At 38.4% G+C, this 21,566-nt stretch overlaps 1 protein-coding gene across 2 annotated transcripts in view; it reads left to right on the top strand.

Annotated features, from left to right (window-relative positions):
* The first annotated feature begins 13,527 nt into the window (after nt 1-13,527).
* Nucleotides 13,528-21,566, top strand: part of LHFPL2 (LHFPL tetraspan subfamily member 2) — a 60,402-nt gene continuing 52,363 nt past the window's right edge. The window contains exon 1 of one of the 2 annotated variants that reach the window (XM_050913584.1): nt 13,528-13,570. The gene's annotated coding sequence lies outside the window, so the exon portion shown is untranslated. Of the gene's footprint in view, nt 13,571-19,059; nt 19,091-21,566 lie in introns of those variants that run through there. The other variant, XM_050913586.1, reaches the window with a different exon arrangement.

The raw sequence follows: 21,566 nt of genomic DNA, 5'->3' as shown, positions 1-21,566 counted from the left end.
AAAAGGATGTTTAAGATTATTTAAGACTTGATATTATTTAAGACTCTATATAGAAGAATAGTAGTTCTGTCTGATTTCTGGTGGCTAAAAAAAGCACTAAAGTAGTAAAAGAAATGCCTTTATTTAATCTTCTTGTTTTTTACTCTTGCTTCTTTTCATCTTTGAGAGCTATCTTTTTCTCTCACTTCGAACAGTTATATAGCTGGAAGAAAACGCACTATAAACTTCTGATCTGTTTCAGAAAGTCTGGGATGAGGCTTTTTAATTTAAATAAAATTCATCTTTTACACACTTGGATGCTTGGCTGATGTGTTAATGGAGGACATTTCGAGTTTCAGAGAAACTGAAGATGCCATTTTGCACAAGCAAGCAGTTTTTAAAAGTCAGAGTAGTAGCAAGCACAAAAGTCCATTCCCAAAAAGACAAACTTAGAATAACTAGCCTTGCTGATGCTTATTTTACTGGATGGTATAATGAAAGTGGAAGTGTTGTTGAGTGTTTGACACATTCCTCAGTATATGTGGTAGAATAAGATTTCCTTCTGTGTTAAGTACCTGTCTTGTTGTTTAGTTATGAGAAGGGGGATCAGTTCAGCTTTGCACATGAATGCTCCTTTGATCCGAATCCTCCTGATTTTTTCCCCTTGTTTTCCAGGGTATTGGTATAGAGTAAGATTAAGTTCCAAGCCACTGACTTTCCTCCTGTAAAGTAAAAAACAATCTCTTCTTTGTTCTTTGTTCTTTGTTCTCATTTTATTTTATTTCCTTAATTTGTTGTCTATTGCTTGGTGTTCATCCCTCCTTATTTCATAGGAGGCATTAAATTGCTTCTGTGGTATTTTAAGAAGGTATGAAGGGACTCTAATAGGGATTTCTTTTCTGTCTCAACATGTGAAAATCAATTTGGTGGCTGCGTGTTATGGTGCTCTTCCTCCCTCCTCCACTGCTGGAAACATGAGTGGATAAATCTAGCTTCAAATTGCTGTTCAGAAACCTTTTGCTCTTAAGTCAAAAAAGTCAGTGCATGTCTGTGAATTGTTTTATGAAAATACTGGATTGAGTTTCAAGCTTTGAGTCCCTGCTGATACGTTAAATTCTTTATGGTATTGGCAGGGAAGAAGCAGGGGACCTTTCTTTAGTTGGATAAACAGGAGAAGCGTCAACTCCGGATGCCTTGAGAGAGAGACTCCAGACAAGCTTTTAGTACAATTACAGAAGGACAAAGTGGAAGAGACCAGTGGGACTCCTATGTGTATTGAATTTCGTTTAGCCTTTTGGTCACACTAACAGAAAAAAACCCTGTAGGAGTCTTTGAAGTATATAAGTTTGTAGTCTTTTGGGTATAAATATGGGCGTGTTACTTTTTTTTAATTTTATATGTATATATGTGTATATGCATGCTGTAATATTTTAGGAAATGGTATTGGAAGAGGGTACTCAAGCTAAAATAATTAGAAGTACCTCTCTTCCAGTGCCCACAGCACACGGAAGAAAAGTCAAGCCTCTTCCCTGAGACATTTCCCAACATCTGAAGTAAGCGGACTCACTTGGGACTGGCGCATAACTCAGCAGCATGGACGCTCAGCTTTGGTGCTGTCCTGGCATCAGCAGGGTTGGATGTGCAGGAGGGAATTTTGTTCGTTCACCTGATCTTTCTCTGCAGACAGTTAATGACTTGTCTAATCTTCCCTTACCCACAGAGAGCCTTCAGTGATTCTTTATATGAAATCATTTTAAATGAAAGAATAAAACTCAAAGTCATTATTGTTTACATTTTGTTGATGAGTATGGTAATAATGTCTGCATAACCTGCTTACTTTTTATGTATAAATAAGGATATTTGTTGTATTTTAATCCTTAGCCAAGCAATATTGCGTATCCTTTTAATGTTTCAGTGGCTTTAATTCAGATTTGATAGGAACATTTCTTCCAAAGCACAACGCTGTCTGATCACATGCTCTGCACTATAAATCTTCCTTTTGTGATATGCTTTGTTACATAATGAAATTGAAAATGCATAATTATCATATGCAGCAGGTCCTCTCTGTGCCTTCTGACTTATTGAATTGGTTGTCCTATGCATTTTAAATGGAAGTCCTAATTAAGTAATGTCAGATAGCAATTTGCTGAGCAGAATACTTTTAGAACCCAACAGTGGCCTTTGCTGTAGAAGGCAGATTTTTTTTCCATATCTGTATAGTTTCTTTTTACAGAAATTATAAGCATTCTGTTATTTGAACTTGATTTTTTCTGCACCTTTTCTCCTTTTTCACTCTAGGAAGTCTCTCTGGTTCTCATTCATGTTCTTCAACTGTTTCATCCAGGGTGACGCAGTGTTTCAGCACTGGCCACGTATGGGACTACCCAGGTTTAACCTCTTTTCCACTGTTGCCAATACCAGTGCGGGGGGGAAACAGAACCAAAAATAATGATGCTTCTGATTTTACAAATGAAGTGGTTTGGTTTGGTGTGTGGTTTTTGGTTTTTTTTTTTTCCCCTTCTTATTGAGCTTCTGTTGTCATCCATGTTTGTAGTCCTAATGACTGTGGAGAAAAGTTTGAAAACACCTTTTATAATGTGAGGTAATCACATATCTCAGGCATCCACACTTTTAAGAAAACACTAAGTATTGGGAAGTTCACAGTAACATTGTAGGAGTCGGCAGCAGTATCTGGTCTCTTTGACTGAGTCATCAGTTTGGTGTGACTGAACTGAAATTGTTATGTTAAGCTCAGAATTAAGTAAAATAAATTAAAAAAAAGTGTCTTTCATCTACCCTGAGCCCTCCCTGTGAATTTCTTTCTCAATCACTGTAGATAATGTCACTGTTGCACTCGTCATATGTATAGGTCAAACAAAGGTCCAAGGTAATGTCATAAGGCCATAAATAAAATAGTGAAACAGAGGTTCATTTAACCCAGTATCTGATAATAGCCAGTAGCTTAAAGTACAGAGCAAATTTACACTGATGCTTTCATAGTCTGCACTGCTCTGCATCTTGAGGACTTACTGGGTCAAAGGAGGCAGTTGTTGGGTTTAATGGCTGTCAGTGGATCTTTCCTTCATTAACTTGTCCCATTATTTCTTGTTCAAATGTGGAATTTAGCATTCACAGCGAACTGTGGCAGATTTCCTCAGCGTAACTGTGTCTTGCGTGGAAAAAGTGCTTTCTTGAACCTTGCGTTCCACAGTATGCTTTGATGCTGTCAGCAATTGCATTAGCAAATACAGTGAAGAGTTGTTATCTATTCTTCCTTTCTGTGCTTATCAGCATTTTACAGAGATTAAACGAAAATACATCCTTATCACTTAAATGTGTGATCCGTTCAAAAGATGCTGACTCTCATACTGTAATAGCCTGGAATGTTCTCTCACAACTGCAGAGCTCAATGACAAAACCATTTATTTTTTGTGTTGTAGTTCTGCAGGATTTTGCCACTTCTGCATAATTTTTAAAGGTTACCTGACAGGCCATAAAATGGATTTTGGCTCTCTGGGTAAACTACTGGGACATGAAATTATGACCTTTAGGAAGAAAAGCTGGATTTTGCTTTACCTTTTTAGTTATAGTGGATGACTTCTCAAGCATTTATTAATGATTTCCATCTGAAAGCATCTTATTTTTTTATCTTACTTAGAAAAGAAACAAAAACATTTAGCAAAAAAAGCTTCTTAGGCTCATGGTGTTTTCCCTTTGCACTTCGGGATACTATTACACATGCTTGTTATTATCCACTCTGCAAACAATTGTCAGAAAAATTCATCTGTTTTCCAAGTCCCACAGAAGAACAGATGTGGAATTAAGTTTCAAACAATGTACTCTTAATGACTTACATGTGGACACAAAACGAACTAGAGCTCAGTGGGAACTGATTGGATGCTTTGTTAGCCAAGCGTGGAGTGGAGAATTTGCATTTTTCTTAGGCTCATTCTCTAATACATGAACAAGAAAAGGGTCTGTTTCAGATACTTAACTCTTTCTAGAGAGCCAAAACCTCAGGAGACCACCTGAATGGAGCTGGGATATATTATGTGTATGAATATGAAAGAGAGATTGTGTATATAAGTGTAGTTTTCTTCCTTTATTTGAGAGCCCTTTTGATGCTGTAAAGGATATTGGGGAGTAAAGTAGCTACATATCATCTGTGTGCTTTCAAAAGCAATGATTTAAACCAGCCAGCTCTGCCTGTGAGAGATTTCAAGTCAATGTTCAATTGCTGGAATACCATAAGAAAGCAATTATGTCAGAAAACTTACTCATGTTGTATTCTAAACCTCAGCCTTCATTGGAGAAATCACTTAAAAAGATAGTACATATAACTACCTCAGAAAGCTAGTTTTGAGGAAGAAAAGGTTAGTATTTGGGGACTCTGGAACTTACAACTTCAAGCTTTACAGAATTATGATTTTGAATCAGGGCATTGGACAGTCACTGAGACTTAACAAATTGTCTGATTCTTGTTCTTGGAATGAATTTCTTCATAATTGATAAGAAAACTCATGGAAACAGGGTTATTGATAATTGTTCACAGTGTGATTGCCCACTCTCATATAGGTCTTGACAAATAGTGCCTACTAGTAGGAATCTGCATTTTCAGTTGCTGCAGAATTGAACTGTTGTTAAAATGAGTAGCTTATATGTATGAGATTATTTTCAGTTATTCGATCCACTGTAGCCTGGAAACAATTTGCCTTCCTGAACCTGCAAAAAACTGGGGGGGGGGGGGGGGGGGGGGGGGGGGGGAGAACCTAACAAATCTGTTGCTTCTTAAATTTTGACAAACTTGATTAAACAGACAAGATTATGTCATGTTTCAGGGTTTATAGTGGTTCCTTGGAAGCTTTTAAATGCCCTTGGAAGTTTTAAAATTAGCCTTATCATATTATATTGAAGGGTTAAGAGGGCTGTGAACTCAGCTGCAGATAGTTTTTCTCTGGAAAATAATAGAGCTGCCCTCCAAACTTGAAGTGGGGTGTGAGGAGATCAGTAGTGATGCGTTTTCCTGCCTTCCAAGGAGTAGGAACAGGAGTCCTCCATCTCACTGCCTTCTTGGCTGTTCCTTAACTTCTCACCTTGCATGTTCATCATTATGTTTATTCTGGTAGCAAGCAAATGGCCAATGCCAATTAAAATGTTCATTGTTAATAAAATAGCAAAATACAATGTTTTGAGAGATGGAGAGAACAGAAGGAACTTTCAGAAATGTTTGTTATGTTCCAGGGAGGTGTTGTCTCTTAGCTTGACTGCTGGAGAGATCTGTGAAGGTTATAGCAGAGTTTATGTATTCTTTAAAAAAATCTTTCATATGGATTTCCTGAGGCTGTTTTGCTTGTGCTCTGTGAAGTGACCGGTTTCTTCCTTTTCTTTGTTTTTGGGGAGGTCTGCTTGACCTTAGTTTTTCATGTTTTGTTTCAAAATAACTTTCTTTCATAGATATTACTTTGTTTATACACTTTGCAAAAGAAAAAAAGAGATAATAACATTCAAAATAAACATCTTTATACCCCCATGTCTTGTTTTTTAGCCTTTGTCTAGAATGACATAAATGGCTAAGTATTCCATGTTCTTTAAACATGACTTTGTGAATGTAGTCGATGTAGATATCTTGTGCATGATCAAGACTTTTAATAAATGCAGTTGTCTGCTGCCTTTAATAATCAAAAGCATGGAATACAGCCAGTAGTTCTGTATGGGGCTGGTAAAGCTCAAATGAGAAACATTTTTGATGTTTAATACTTTGAGAGTATTTTAAATGGACTTAGAATGCGTGTCTTGGTTTTAACAGTGGGGTTTGGGGTGGCTTTAAGCTATTAAATACATACTTTCTGAGAGGTGATTGGAAGGTATGCTAACGTACTCTAAAATATGTACAGATTTTTGGATGAGAAGGCCCTTGTAAGGGAGTTTCTTCCCTTGTTATTGCAGGCAGTCAAGTTGTATGTAATTTGTTTCATCATGTCATCAGCCTCTGACTTAAAACTAGGAAGGTTTCTTGCCTCTGCTTTTGTTGTTGAAAGGCTGTTGTAGAATCTTGCTCTTTCAGATGGTTTAGAAATCATCTCTTAACCTGCATCTTAAGTGTATTCACAGTCATTTTGTTCCTGCTGCAATGTTGGCTTTTAATTTAAATATCTTTTCTTTCTCCTTGCTATTTAGCTGCCTACAGTAACTGTAGGAAACAATTATACTTAGTTTTTGTCACCATTTTGTTAGGCTAGAGAAGGCAAGACCTCATATCTTTTCTTAGCTCTCTCCCCTTGATCAGTACAGTATTCCTTCCATGTTCCTAATCCAACTTGGATGTCTTCCCCAGCCCCTCGCTTATGGATAATAAGAATTCTTTGTAGTGTTCAAAGTAAGACCTCACTGGAGTCTTCAGCAACTGGTAATACTGTCCTCTGGGCTGATGATAACTTTTTTGATATATTCTAAGATTATACTGGCTTTCCTCACCCCCATATCTTGTTAGAGGTATTGCCCAACAGGCTCAAGATCATTTATGAGATGCTTCTGAAGGTCTTCCTCTTCTCAAAATGATATATGCATATTAAATAACCATTCTCCAGGAATTCAAGCTATGAGTAAACTGTAAAACTCTGTGAATCTGGTGGAGAATGCTACCTGAACTGTAAGTAAGATTTTTTTTTTCCTAATTAATTGCTTTAATTTAGAAAATAATTTTTTAATGAGAAAGTACAGTGGGGTTTTTTTTGACGTTATAAAATGAGCCCAAGTTAAGTGAATGATTCATACCACCATCTGTTTCTCAACTGGAGACAGGAGGAAAGCAAGGAATCTTCTGTCACTCCCGCAGTTGTTGATAAAGGAGAAGACATCAAAGAATTTAAAAAGTTTTTGCATCAAACTTAAAACTTTGGGTCAGGTAAACACCGTCTCATGAGTTTCAGTAAAGAATTTTAGGGGGTGATCTTATGATTACCATAAACTTTCTTGTACATTGAATACCTGCCTTTGGGAGTGTAAAGGTTAATCAGTGATAGAAGACAAGCAAGCAGGAAGCCCAAGAATGCATATTCAAGGAAAACATGTCTGACTAAAATTTATATCAGTTATTTGTAGTTAGAATTATACAGGTTGGAAGGGACCACTGAAGACAACAGTCGGTTTTACCCTCAGCTGGGAAAGAGGGGTAAAAAAGTCAGGTAGCCGCCTCCCCCCTGTCGTCCCCCCCCAGCCATTCCTATTTGAATTGGATCCTTCATGGTTTATTCTGCAAGCCCATTATTTGAGTCTGAAATTGGCCTATCACAGTCCAGTTCAGTCTTGCAAGTACCTTTGTATAGGAAATGGTAAAGGTAACAATCAGTATGTCTTTTTAAAGAATTAACTTATAATAATCTTGAAAGGGAAAAGAAAAGCAGAAACTAAGACCTCTTTTTGCCCTCTGAATCAGGAGACCTTTTTAGATGTGATTCTCCTCTTTGTGTGTACATCTATATGTGGAGACAATCACAATCTTCTTTTAGGTAGTAAAAAGAATAGTAGAAGCGTAGGGAAAATAAAATGTTATCACTAGGAGCTCATAACTTGTCAAGCAGTTATATCTCAGTTTTACTGAGAAATGTACTTTAAAGAATAATTTAAAGAATTTTTAGAGGAATTTAAACACTAATTAGAACTTCTTACAAAGTGTGTGCTGTGACATTCTTCAAAGAGGGTATTATCGGCTTCAGGAAAAGCTAAACCCAGATGTTTTATTTCTTGTATTACCAGGACATTTTCTGAAAAGATCGTCTCTTTACCAATGTTTAAGCAAATTGGCTCCAGAGAAAGCTTAAAATGACAAAAATTAAAAAGGCAAAGGAAAGCATCTTTGTGGTAAACAAAACCCCAGTTAACATATTTCTTATTTGCTGTTCAATTCCCACCGTCCCTGTCCCTGGGGCTAGCTAATTCTTCCATCTGCAAACTGAGTATAATTTGTAACTCTTACCAAGCAGTGGCTAGCTCATTTCCCCTTCCTTGGGTTAGTATCAAAGGAGTCCCTCTTCGTGGGTTTTTAAGCTCCCATTGGAAAAGCAGGCTGGATGGAGATAGCTCAGGACTTTCAGGAGTCTGTAGAACCTGCAGGATGTTCTCCAGAGCAGGAAAACTGGGCAGATAAGACTTGAGTAAGGATTTTCATTTCCATAACATGATTTCACTGAAACACTCAAGAAGGGCACATGGAATGTTGCTCAGGGTCTCATCTTTATTTAATTTTTCTTTATGTTGGGTTTAGATTTTGGGTTTTGTTTTTTACAAGACTGAAAATCAATTCTGAGACGCGAGCTAGAGAAGAGCTGAAAATAAACAAGTTGATGAGCTCTAAGCAGTATTTTTAGCTTTGAATTAAGGTCTTGAGTACATGATAGGCCTATTGGTAGGATAATGTTCAGACAGACTATTTTCAGTAGAAGGAACTTTGGTTTGAGGTCAAATTGAATGGCCTAAAGTCTAGATTTTGTCACTTAGCAAAATCATTACATGAATCACTGAAGTGTTTCACAATGAAAAAGCAGCTTTTCACTGGTGGAAGGTCACAGGTAGTACCTGTGGGTGCTTTAATTTGATAAGCTACTTTTTATGTGTATTTTTGATTGCATCTATGAAGATGAAAGCTGCGAGGAAGGCATGGAAATTAGTCCAATATAGAATATATATATGCTTAAGGTAAACAATGTTGTTTTCCTGACACTATAGCAGAGTTTGAAATTGTATTTTGAGGACTCTTAACAGCTTGTTTGTGTCTTAGTAAGTCAGTCCCTAGTTCTGTGTTTGGTTGCTTTGTTAGATATTTTCTTAAATGGAAAGGAAGTTGAATGTTAAAAGAAGTCTGCTTTTCTTTGGGGGGGAGGGGAAGATTGTGCTTAAGGCATTTTTTTATTTACGTTGAAACCACAAAACAAACAGGTTCCTAATTCAATCGTGGGGCAGAAGTACTGGAAAATGCAGGAATTTTATAAGGTAATTTGGACATTTTAATGATTGTTTCATTGATTTGTAATAGTCACAGTTTGTGTCACTAGGATGATACTCTGACTGTAACTTTGGCCTAAGAAGGTGTTGGATTGAAAACAAAACAAACCCCACAGCTGCTCGTTTAAAGAGTGTGTGTGTGTGTGAGTGAGATAACATGTCTTTTTTTTTTCCAGACTATCATGATGGGATAGCTCTGCAGCCTTCTGCAACAGGCTCAGGCTACCGATTAAATAAAACAGTGTGTTAATTGCTTATGCCTTGACAAAACTCCACAGTTGCCATCTCCAGGCCTTCAGGAAAAGATAACTGAGCTGTCTCCCTTGGAGTCATTCTGTTCCACTTCTGCCAGCAGACGGCTTTATTTGTAAACTTAGTGTTTTGCAGGCCACAGTGTGTGGTAATCTGGGGGCAATAATTCGGATGCTAATAATACTCATCAGAAGTTGTTAGTTATTAAGCCAGCTGACATTTAGGAAGAATAGCCTGAGCCTGCCAAGTGATTCTAGCTCATTGCTGAGAAGCACGCTACTGGTTAGAGCATTTAATTAGCAACCCAACATCTGGGACCCCAGGGAACTAACGGGCCTCGGCCTCTCCTGGGTCCTGCCTGCGCTCCTGCCTGGGGGCCCAGGAGCCTGTTTCAGCCCAGCCCAGGGCCATCAGTCTGTCTTGGAGCTGTGTGACCAGTGTGTCTGTTCCAGTCCCAGCTGCAGGGGGGTTGACCTGGAGCCTGCCTTTGCCTGATGACCGCTGGGCTGTCCATGGGACCTGTGTGCAGGCAGCAGGTAGCTGAGCAGTGCTGGCCCCGCGGTGAAGCTGCTTTCTGAGTCACTTCTTGTCTGGTCCCTCTTGGTGGTGGCCAAGCTGCAGCCACCTAGAGCAGCTTTATGGCCAAAACGGAGCCAAGGAACATTTTTAGTGACTGTGGATGTTCTTGCTGGAGATACTGCTGCAGAGCTGCTGGGTTTGGCTGCCTTAGGCTGGCAGAGGTGATGGGTTGTATGGAGCAAGACCAAAGCGCTGGCTGTGGTGTAACTCAGGGTGCTGCCATGGGAGGGTCACTCGTCTTTTTGCTTTGTCCCTGTGACACAGAGATGTGACTCAAGAAGCATGTTGTAAAGTGAACTTGTTAAGTGCTTTCACGCCACCTTTAAACAATTTATGTCCTTTTATCCTCATGGGTAACACTAAAGAGCTCCCACTGATTTCGGTGAATGTGGGATCAGGCTCCTGGCTGATGTTCCATATTGCTAACTTCAAATGAAGTTTTATGCTTAGGTAAAATAAATCCTAGAAGACAAAACTCATTTTAGAGAATAACTTTACTAAAAATAAATTTGCATATCTTTTGCTTCAGTTAGTAATGACTGACTTGTTAAAGAAATGTGGTAATTTGATTCACTTATCACTGAGGTGCTTATTGTATTAGGTAAGAGGCTGAGAGGGATCTTTCATTCACAGTGCAGGTCTCTTAATGCTTCTGTATTTATTCTGCTTAGTTTTGTGGGAATTGCTAGGATTATAAAAATGTAATATTTGGTTTAAACATTCTAATGATGTGTAAAACTATTCTGTACCGCTTTCTTGGTGGTGCAGTGGGAAAATAGGCATTAAGAGTAGGGATCACCAGTGTATTAGAAGTACATCTGGCTTTTAGTATATGTAAATTTCAGGGCAGGTGCATTTGGGTGAAATATTTGTTGTAGTGTAAAAAAGTAAGATTTTTTTTGTTCTCATTGAAATAGCTTGCAAATTATGTTGCTGTATATGGTATGCTCTTCTGAATATGCTTTGAATTACATACATATAGATATGTAGCATGATCTTCTAGATTGAACAAATTGGGTAGATAATACAAAAAGCAAAACTGGAATTTTTTTTCTTTTGTAGGTTTGTGTGAAACAGAGAATAATCAGCCTGAGAAGAAATGTTAAAAAATCTATTGTATATCTCAAGCTGTTAGTTTCCTATGGTGTTTAGCATTGTAATTCATTTAGAGTTTTTTTTTTTAACCTGCCAGCAGTGTATCCCTAAAGAAAATACTTTCCCCTTCTTGTTTTGCTGTTATTTCTGAAGGTAGCCTTAGTGACGCCTATGAAATAGTATGGGGTTTTTTATTTTATACTGTTCTGCATTGATAGCAAAAGACAAAGAACCCGTTGAATGCATTATTTTTATTCATAGTGACATAATTGGTCATACAAACCTTCCTGAATTAAGTAAATATTTCTTTGATTTAGATACTTGCTGTTATATAATACATGGAAGTATCGCACAGTAGTATATCTGAAGAAAAGCTACTTGAAAAGGATGTTTTAAGATACAGCGGATATATCTGTATTCTTTTTTAATTTTATTTTTGCTGGGGAGCCTAAGTATACCCAATTCCTGTTGTGTACAAAGGCAGGGTATGTGACATGGGGATTTTATCAAACCAACTGTGTTCTCTTAACAGTGTCCAGCCTATTTGCTTCTCCTGTTGACTGTAAATAAAAAACTTCAAATCAATGGCTCTGCTTGGTATAAAGAGTCTTTCTCCCTGAATTATACTAAAACATTTCTCCCTTGCAAATGAGAAAGGAGCTAAAAATGAAGAATGTCATGTTTTATTCTTTTGGGGGGGATGGGGGGGGGATGCGGGGGGGTGATGCAGCCAAATTTACAGCTAGTTATGTAGAAAGGAAGAAATGGATTTTATGTATTTTTGCCAACTGTTGTAGAAATCCATCTAAGCTATTGCAAAATTTGTGAGAAAGAGCTCCTGAGAGAAAGAGTGAGACCATACATGTGTTTTTCTCATTCTGATTTGTTTGGGAGGATTTGGGTTTCATTTTGGCCGTCTGCAGCATAAGGAAAGTGCACACTGCCTGTGTGATGATGAGGCGGTGGTAGGCATGTGGAGTGTCTTCTTGTTAGCTTAATCACAAACGTGGTGGCAAAAAAAGAGCCTTTGTTTTTAATATAATACTTGCTCTCCTCTTTTTTTTTTTGGTATTTCTTGTGTGTGGGTGAGGGATACCATTGCTGTGCCTTTGGCAGGTGAATCGATCTGTGAGAGAAGGCTCTTCTACAGCCTCCTTCATGGACTGATCCTGTCTTACCCTGCCTGTACCGCTTCCTTTTCTTAGGGAGCCCAGACTCCAGGCAAGGAAATTTTCCTTAAAAGTGCCACTTAATTCTAATTGTCCAAGCAATCCATCGTTTTCACGTACTTAAAATTGATCATGCATTTTTGGGTGCTTGAGTCTGAAAGAAAACAGTTTAGCTTTTTTTGTTCATGAAATGTAGTCTCTGTCTCTGCTAACACTGCTATATTTTCATTGCTGTGTTAACTGCTTTTGAGACAGAAAAGTTAGAGTAATCACAGCTACTTAGTCCAGTCTGTTGTTTTCTTTCTGGGGGAATATTCTATGTGCCAGGAATTCAGAGGCCATTTTAAGCCATGCTTGACTTTCCAGTGCTCCCATTACATTTTCCTCTGTCCTCGGCAGCATGCTTTGTTAGGAGTTCTGCACCAATTTTTCTGTTGTTAAACCGTCTTCACCAAGGCCAAATTATCTCTCTTCGTTAGAGTCTACTGACCTTCTGACTCACTTTGTTCTTTTATGTAAGGGGAGGTTCTTCCTATATCCTGTCGTGATGTATGTATAAAAATGCAGAATTTGTTATTATTGTGAGAAATCCTGTAGTTCAGCGTCACTGAATCAACCTTACCTTACCTTTACCACCTTATTTTATTATTTTTTGGTACAGGGGATCCAAAACTGGATATGGTGTTCCAGACATGTATTCCTGGAGTGCTGGCTAAAGGCGAATAACAGCTTATTAGCGGGAGGTTAGCCTGTAGATACACCCTGGGATATTCTTGGCCTTCCTTGCTGCCAGGGCTAACTGCTGGCTCATGTTTAGCCACTGTCTGCCGAGACCCCCAGCTCCATTTCAGAGAGCTGCACCCTGGGTAGTCAGTGCCCAGCCTGTCCAAGGGATTAGCCCATCTCAGGTACAGGACTTCATGTTTGTCCTTCCTGAATTCCATGAAATATGTGTGTGGTGGTGGAAAGGGTTTGGTGGTGTGTTTCATAAGCTTGTGGGGTGAACATGCTATGTAGTTGATGTTTTTCTTGCAGTGGTTTAGGAACTTTTGGAGTTCTTCCTAAGTCATACCTGATTTTAAAATGTTGTTATAAATCGGAATAGAATATACAAATTATTTTAAATGTATTTTCAAATCTTGGCATACTTTATTAGTAAAATAGAGGAAGAGAAAAAGATGCAATTTTGTGCATGCTTAGTGGTTTATGTGTTACTCCTTCACATGTGCTTATTTTTCTTAGCTCCTTAGTGGTTGAAGTGATGTCTAGAATGCTGCATTTCTAGCAAAGCAGAAGTGTCCTGGTAGTGAAATGTTACCCATGTGCCTATAATCTCTTACAAGCGGACTTGTACCATTCCAGCCACCAATACTAATCATAAATATTGTTCTAATGTTTTTGGCTCTATACCTTTCTTACATTTTACGTCAATTATTTCTCTAGGTATTGCCAGGCGTCTGAAGTGGTTGACCGAGACCTAAGGACTTGGAACAGTGGTGAGTAAATGAAATTCAGATTATATTATCTGGTATTTTCACATGCTGTCTGACTCTGAAGTCTGACTGCTGTTTGAGGGATGGAAGATGTGCAGTAGGTTATGCCTTTTGAGTATTTTCTTCTGAGCACCGAGTTCCTGTTCAGAGCATTCATCTGACTGTTTTAAGCAGAGATTTTAAGAAGGCAAAGAGGAGGTAGTCTTAGTGACTGCTTTTGATAAGTGAAACCTCCTCCCCACCACTACCTTGACTTAGAAAATACTGAACTTAAAGTATTTCAAGCAGAATAGTTCAATCTATACTTGTTGAAGCAGTAACATACACTGTGACCCATTGTATTAAATGAATGATGCCTGAATCCAGACTTCTCAGAATCACGCCAGTGTATACATTAAGCAATTATAAAATCACATACCATTCTAGAATACATGGAAACCTAAGGTAAGTTAATAAATTACTGCAAGCTGAATTTTTTCTTTCCTTAAACCCCCAAGCTTATGTCTGTGGTTCTTAACTCCCCGTCTGCAAACTGTGGTGTCCTTTGTGAAGACAGATCATTTTGTTGATCCCCTACGCCCTGCTCGTTGCTGGTTTTTTGCATCCTATGTGCCAATTATGTACCTGTTGTGACTAGAGAAGAATGTAGGAAGGATCTAAGGAAGAACTTTAAAAATTTCAAATACTTCTTAAAGTCAGTTTTGTTTAGTAATGCATTTATAAATATGTTATTTGCACTTCCCTAGCTGTAGGTGTAGGCTGGCAAAGAGACCCTTACAAATGCACAGATAAACTCACCAACTGTTAATTGTACTTAATAATAATAGTTGTTGTACTAGTAGTAATAATGATACTAGTAGTAATAATACTACTACTTTCAAAAAGGAACTGCGTTTTCTTGCCAAGAGATGGTTATTTGGAATAATGTAATATTTCTATTTCTGTGGTTTCCTTAGCAGAGCCAGTTTATGTGAAGTATTTTGTATTTATGGGATCTTGTTTGATTTCAGTGCTGTTGGCAGCAAATGTAAGTTTTTAGCACCCATGCATTTGGTTGCATGTGCTGTTGACTTTGGTGACCAAAAACCAAATGTAATACAGTTAGAAACTCTTGCCTTGTTTTTGTCTTCTTTTTTGCTTTAATGACCTCTGAAAATTATGTTTGTATAGTTCTTAATTTCTAGAAATACCGTTTAGTTAAAACTGTGAAGGAATTTATCAGTTTAGAACATTTACCTTCATGTAGTTCTATATTTACTATCTCCTTTCTATTTCTGCTTTTATTTTACCAGGAAAAGCAAATAAGTTAATTTTAAGTTAATTTGTCAGTTAATTTTGGATAGTTCCTTTTTGCCTACTGTTTATCTACCCCCGTGCCCCCATGCTCCACCCCCTGACGATTCTCAGGACTAAACTGCTGTACCCATGGTGTCGTCAGTGTACAAGTGGAATGAATTGATAGTTCCTGTGCACGTTCCATCCACCTTAATCCTCCTCCTTGGTAAGAAGGAAACTTGTTCTTTCCTACTTCTGTAAGTGTTTGCCAGGGCATTCAAGAGTCCTCAAAAATAAGTGGTACGTTTTCTGGTATTTACATTAGTTCATTTAGTACTCTAGAATAAATGTTACAAGTCCTTGCCCACTTTGAATGTGTTCAGTTATCTAGGATATTTTTGGTCATGGTGAATACCAGAAAGACCCAAACAATATTCAAATTCCCATAGAAAAATCCATGTTTTGCCCTTGCCCTTAAGTGTAGACTTAACAGGAGCCACGTTAAATTTCAGGATCATGAAGAACTGTGCAAGAAGGAATTCAAACTACATTGAACTTCACCAAGCAGTCTTGTCCTTGCTGAGATACCTACATGTTTTTGGATTTATGTGGCTTAATTTACCTATCTGCCAGTGTGACACACTTATTCATGCTCTGTGCAAGTAAGTGTTCCACAACAAACAAGTGTGCCACTACGTTGAAACGTGTTAACCCAACAGGTACCACTCCAGTGGCTGTATTATGTGATCCCACAAAAAGCTGAAACTACTGTAAGGTTCCTTACGAGTGTGCAATGGACAATTCTGGTCTGTGCTTCTTCACATGTAGGATCTGATAATACCATATACCTGGTGTTTAGAAGTCACTTGTCCCAAACATTCTGAAAATAAAAACTATCCTTCTGTCAAGGTAAACATACCTATCATTTAAGGGAAATTTAACGAAAATATACTCAGTGTTTTTAAAAGTATCTCTAAAACTTGCTTATAACTGTTGCTTGTTGGTGACTCAAGTGTGTTTAAAAGTAGTCTTATAAACAACTTAATAATTCATGTGAAGTAACTTCTAGTTTTTTACTGATATTTAATTGCATGACTTCAAACTGATGTAATTTTCTTCTTTGCAGACTGCTGATACTTGTTATTTTATGATTAATATAATGGCTGTTCTGGTGGGATGCTCTGATACAAGGCCCTGATTCACCAGAGAATCAGAAGATATGTGTAAGGGCTGTTGAAATACAGTTAAAATGCTATTTGTTTGGAAACTAAGGAGGTGTTTAAGAGTTTCGTTGAACAGGGAAAAAGCTGAAGCACCAGCTTTTGCTAAACTGGAGCCTTGCTCATATTAGAGATTATAGGGAGACACCATACCAAACTTTCACAGCAGTTGCGAGGGCTGACAAGTGAACTGTGTACTGCACGGTACTCTGTCTCGTGTTGGTACATTGTAGACAGTTTATATAGCTTTATCTAACAACGAATATAGGTATTCATTCTTTCAAGTTTGATGCTTGTTAAGAATTAAAGAGACTTCTTACTAATTTAAAATTGCTTCTTGGGTAGTGTTACAGATAATATGACCTATTTTATAGCAGTGTGCCTTGGACCAGTTAAGAGGGGAACCCTATAATGCTTAGCAACGTAACAAAAACACTAGGGCATGCATTAAGAACGTGAAGCTAACTTAAACAGTGACTTAAGCAACTGTCAGCAGCAGTAGGTAGGAAGCCAAGGTAGAAGGTTAAGTGTAGTGGTGATGGTAAAATTGCACAGTTAATAAGATTAGCTCTGTGCAGATCCAATATGTTGAAAGAAAATTGAAATTATAACTTTCCTTTCATAACAAAATATGTAAATAATATAATTTCTGTCCAGATGTGTTAATGAGCACAGCAAAGGCCTAGTTGTCTGAGTTTTCTTCATAGACATTGCGTAAGTTGTCTTGGGGAAACATCTGAAAACAGCTAAGCACTTAATTCCATAAAAATCTTCACTTCAGTTGCAATAAAATAATTAATAAAATTGTAACTGGAAGCAAGAAATAAAGAGCTGAGATAAAAATTGAAAGGATAAAATTACCTTCTGATAAGCTCTTAATGAAATCTTTGGTATTTTGCTTCCTCTTTCCTCTTTTTTCTCCCCAAGGTTTCAATTTAATTATAAGAGCATTCACATACTCCCTGACTTGTATGTATGTTCCTTTTGTTGCAATAGGAGTAGGATACAGGCTTATAATGCCTTTTCTAAGAAACATGGAAGATAGACTCTGAAATTGTATTAGGCAACAAAGCACCAGTTATTATATGTAAAATTAAAATATTATTAATCAAGAATTGACTGCTTAGCGCAGGGGTGCTAAGCTCCTTCCAGGACCCGCACATCACAGCTGACGGTGATCCACACTCCAGTGAGATGCCTCAGCAAAGGTCAGATGCTGCGCTAGATGTCGGTGTTGGACATCTCTGGAAGGCAGCAGGTTGTTAATGTGGTTGGGGAATGTTAGCCTGGGGACTCTGATGCTTGACAGGGAGACTAGTCCCTGAAGATTTGGAGGTTTGATCCCCTTTCTTAATAACTGAAGTTTCACCAGCCACTTGCCAGTATTTTTGCCACAGGTTGATACCTAGGTGTAGTTTTTGGACCATGGACTTTTGGCATCCCAGCTACTCTGGAACCTGCCAGCTGATGTGACAAATATTCTTCTGTGTTACATGAAAATAAATGTTTTGACCAGCCAGTCCAGTTCCTCTTCAGGTAATGATACTTACCTAGCTTTGCTGCAGTTGGCACTGGAGGATGAGGGTTGTGCTTCTGGCCTTGGGAACAACTGGGAGAAACCAAGGTGAAGGAGAGCAAGCAGACTGTCTTTCTGAAGGTCTTTCCTCATGTTGTGATAACCCGCACAGAAAGGAAAGCTGTGGTTTGCTCAAGGTGTTCTAGCTGTCATCTTATCTATGTGCTGAACTTTGTCTGCCTCATGACAGTGCTTTGTGACTTCAGGAATTATGTTCTAGGTTTCTGATGAAGCCCTGCTATATCTTAAGCCTGAATTAGAAAAATTGATAATAGTTTTGAGGTGACTAAAAGGTCCCTGTGTGTTAATCCCATGTAGTTCACAGCAGAATACAGATGGGGACAGGGAGTTGATTTTTGAGTTTAATGTTTGGTTTGGGATATATGGTTTTGTTTATATCAGTACAGTTTTGTACTATGTACATAACAGCACAGAGACAGGGTGGGTTTTTTACCTCTGGAAGCCAAAAATAGAGCTGTAGCCAGTGTTGCTGGTTTTACTTGGTTTTGTTAACAGCCAGAGTAAATAGGAAGTTATATATTTGTACTGCTTTTCCTCTATGAGCAATCTCTTTTCTGTGTCTGTGCTTTGCCTTTTTTTTTCTTTTTCATATAATTGATCTTTGTTTACTCCTTCTTTGGAGAACTTTAAGGTGGTTTTAAAGCACTAATCCACAATTGCACCCCACTTCCATTTAATAGAAACAAAAATAGCAGTGGATACCTTTTCACTTTCTTCCCTTTTGTCTATCATCAGAGGGGAGAGAGGACGAGTTACCGAGTCAGGAAAATATTAAGGTTTGGAGTTCTTTCCTTGGGAAGGCACTGGGAACTTTCAGATGCTGTAAACCACATTGAACTGATAATTTGCTTATGGAGCAACAAATACAATGGCTAATTTTAATTTTGTTGTTTCTGGAACCTAGTGCAGTTCTTGACATGGAGATGCCATGCCGCAAGCAGTGAGTAAATAGTAATTGCAGCCACAGGAAGGAGTGTGGTGTAGCGGATAGAGTTGCCTTGTCCTGACTCTTGCATTTGATTTCTGCCTCTGTTATTAACCTGCTAAATGATATTAGGAAAGTTAATTCATTTCTTACTCTTTTCGTCTGTTTAGATTGCAAGGCCTTTTGTCCAGATTTTGCGCCTCAGTTCATCTCACTGTGCTTTGGTACCTGTGGAGTTTTTCAGTTGCTATAGTATTACTATTTTTACTTGCAGAGTTTCCCTCATGCTGTGACATTAACTCTCAGGGACTCACTGTGTGACATGGAATCCTGAAGACACTTGAATATTCATTCTGCAAGAAGAAAGCTTGTAATACTATTCAGAGCATGGTTTAATGTTGCATCTGGTCTTGCGCAACTGCAGGCTGATGCCAAAAGGGGCAGTACCACTTCAGCCTGTTCTTCCCCTCTCTTGCATCAGCCCCCAGCCCCAAGGTGAGTTCAAGGTAAGCAGCTGATTCAATTAAAAAACCTAACTGCCTGGGAAGGAAAACTACATCAGATAACTACGCTGGCCTGGCTTATCCTGTGGCTGAGAAATTACTAGATGTAACACAAGGGACAAAGAGGGAATAAGCAGCTGGAAGTAGGTGGGGAGAGTAGTGCTGTTTCTTTCAGCAACAGGTAATAAATACACCAGATGAGACATAGCATGAAAACCTAGGCTTATTAAGAGCTGCATTTTACAACCAGATTTTGAACGTAGCAGAAGAATGGCTTGCAATGGATGTGACAGCCCAACTTCAGTGCTGCTGATGGTAGTTGCTGCCGTTACATATTCTTCACTGGAAATACTTTTTTCTAATACAGCTTTATAATTGGTTTTTCTGAAGTAGCGGTCATCTTTGTGATCTACATTACAATTTCAAGGCATATTTCTGATGCCTAAATATAACTTTGTTTTTATTTAATTTTAATTAAATTGAAGTCCACTTAATCTTGCAAATTGGGCTGATAGAAGTTGCTCTTGATGTGATATATTCTACAGACCTTGTATTCATAATTTCCCTTTTAAACTCTGTCAAGAAACTTCATTCTTCTTTGAAAATGACTTCTGTAATTGAAGTTGACTCTTTGAAGGGCGTTTTTCACCCACTGCCCTTTCTCTTAAAAATGTATACACCAGATTAGATTTGTTTCTTTGATCTTACTTTCTTTGTGAACCTCATGTAATAAGATCTTGTGTTGAAGGACCTGTCTTGTCTTCCCCGCTTGCCCTAAGTATCCATGAAATAAAGAGGGGTGAGCGGGCTGGAGGAAGAGAGAAGTGAAATGTTAAAATGATTTTGGAAAATGTAGTGACTGACTTTAATCGAGGAGCTTTTACACACAGCCCACACATGCTTGCAAGGACGTGAATATTTCCTGTCGATTGCATTCACGGGTGAGGTCGCTGAGTAAATTCAGCTAAGCAAGGGGAACAGTTAAGCAGCTCAAAAAGCAAGCATGCCTCTGAGAATGCTGCAGCCCAACAGGGACCCCGGCTCTGAAGCCATCTGTACAACTGACCTAGCCAATGATGTTGCCGAAATTTCACATCTGTTATTTCTTACTGCCCACTTTTCTGGCAACAGCCAATCTTCATTTTTTCCATTATAGGCAGCTGCTGGAACTAAAAAGAGCTATTGAGCTCATTTTCAGATGTGCTAAATAGACTATGTTTTACCTTTCTTTTTTCCCCCTTCTTTCTACCACATACTACAGCACACTGACTGACTTCAAAAGTGCAGGATCTGTGAGTTGCGCGCTCTAGATGTGTCTGAATATAAGCAGCTGTGTTAGCCTGTGCATGCAAATCATTTCATAGAAACGGGGCCATCATAAAGTCCGGGAAAAGAGATATTCTTAAAAAGAAGCTGTCAGTGAAAGAAGAAATCTGTACAGATTGAGAAGGACTGATTGTCAGGAATCACCAATATTGTTGTTGAAACCTGCTTTCTACCCTGGCTGTGATTACAGTTACATTACACGGAAAATAGAGCAGTGCACAGAGCTCAGTGGTGGAGCCAAGTACTTTATGTACAAGAAGAATTGAACTGCTTGAAAGAAATAGTTCCTTTTTCTCTATGTCCCACAGAGGAATTTTTCACTTATATCCTCCTGGCCTTCTCTACCTTAAGCTATTGGAGCTGTTAGATTACTTTCCAAAGCTATTAAAAGGCGGGAGGTATTAGGGCCTCTAAGCAAGCTTGCAAGTGACCTGTTGATGGCTGCTCAAACCTGTGTGTCTAAATACATTGTGGAATTGAAGAATAAGAAAACAATATGTGGTTTTTTTCCCCAGTAATTTATGCAGGCAGACCATGGAAAAAGCATTCAGTGAGAGTTATGAACTGAGAACTGGGCTGCCTGGTGAGCAACTGTTAGTAGCTGAACTTTTTACGAATACAAGGGCACCACCAAAATCCCTACTTCACTGATTTTTAAAACAGCATGAGATCAATAGAGATGTGACTTAATCAAAGACATCTACTGATACATGTAGTCAGGAATCCCTGCCACTTGAGTCCTGTGGTCTGATCATGCCGCTGCAGTTCTGCATAAGGGCAGTGCTTCCCTCAGCCTGGTAGTCACAGCTCCCTGCAAGGTAATGCGGAAGGACTTAGGACAAAGAGTGAACAACAGTGAGAGAACATTATTGACTTGCAGTGGAATAATGGGAGGAATGGATGGGAGGAGGTGAGGTAACATACCTGACCCAAAGGTGAATGTCTTATGCTATACATACCTCCTGAAATGCTTCAAGATGCCCATGAAAAATGTCTTTAAAATTAGTATCTTATTGTTCTGAAATATTAGAATGGTATTCTGGTAAAATACAGTTAATATTCCTGATAAAATCAGATATTGCTGTAATTGAAAAAAATTGCTATACCAAATGTAGGCTGATGATTTTCTTTGATTTTGCACTTTTTAGATCAC

The sequence above is a fragment of the Gymnogyps californianus genome, chromosome Z, assembly GCF_018139145.2.
Source record: "Gymnogyps californianus isolate 813 chromosome Z, ASM1813914v2, whole genome shotgun sequence".
Lineage (NCBI taxonomy): Eukaryota > Metazoa > Chordata > Aves > Accipitriformes > Cathartidae > Gymnogyps > Gymnogyps californianus.
The sequence above is the reverse complement of the archived record's forward strand: the minus strand, read 5'-3'. Positions and strand labels throughout refer to the sequence as shown.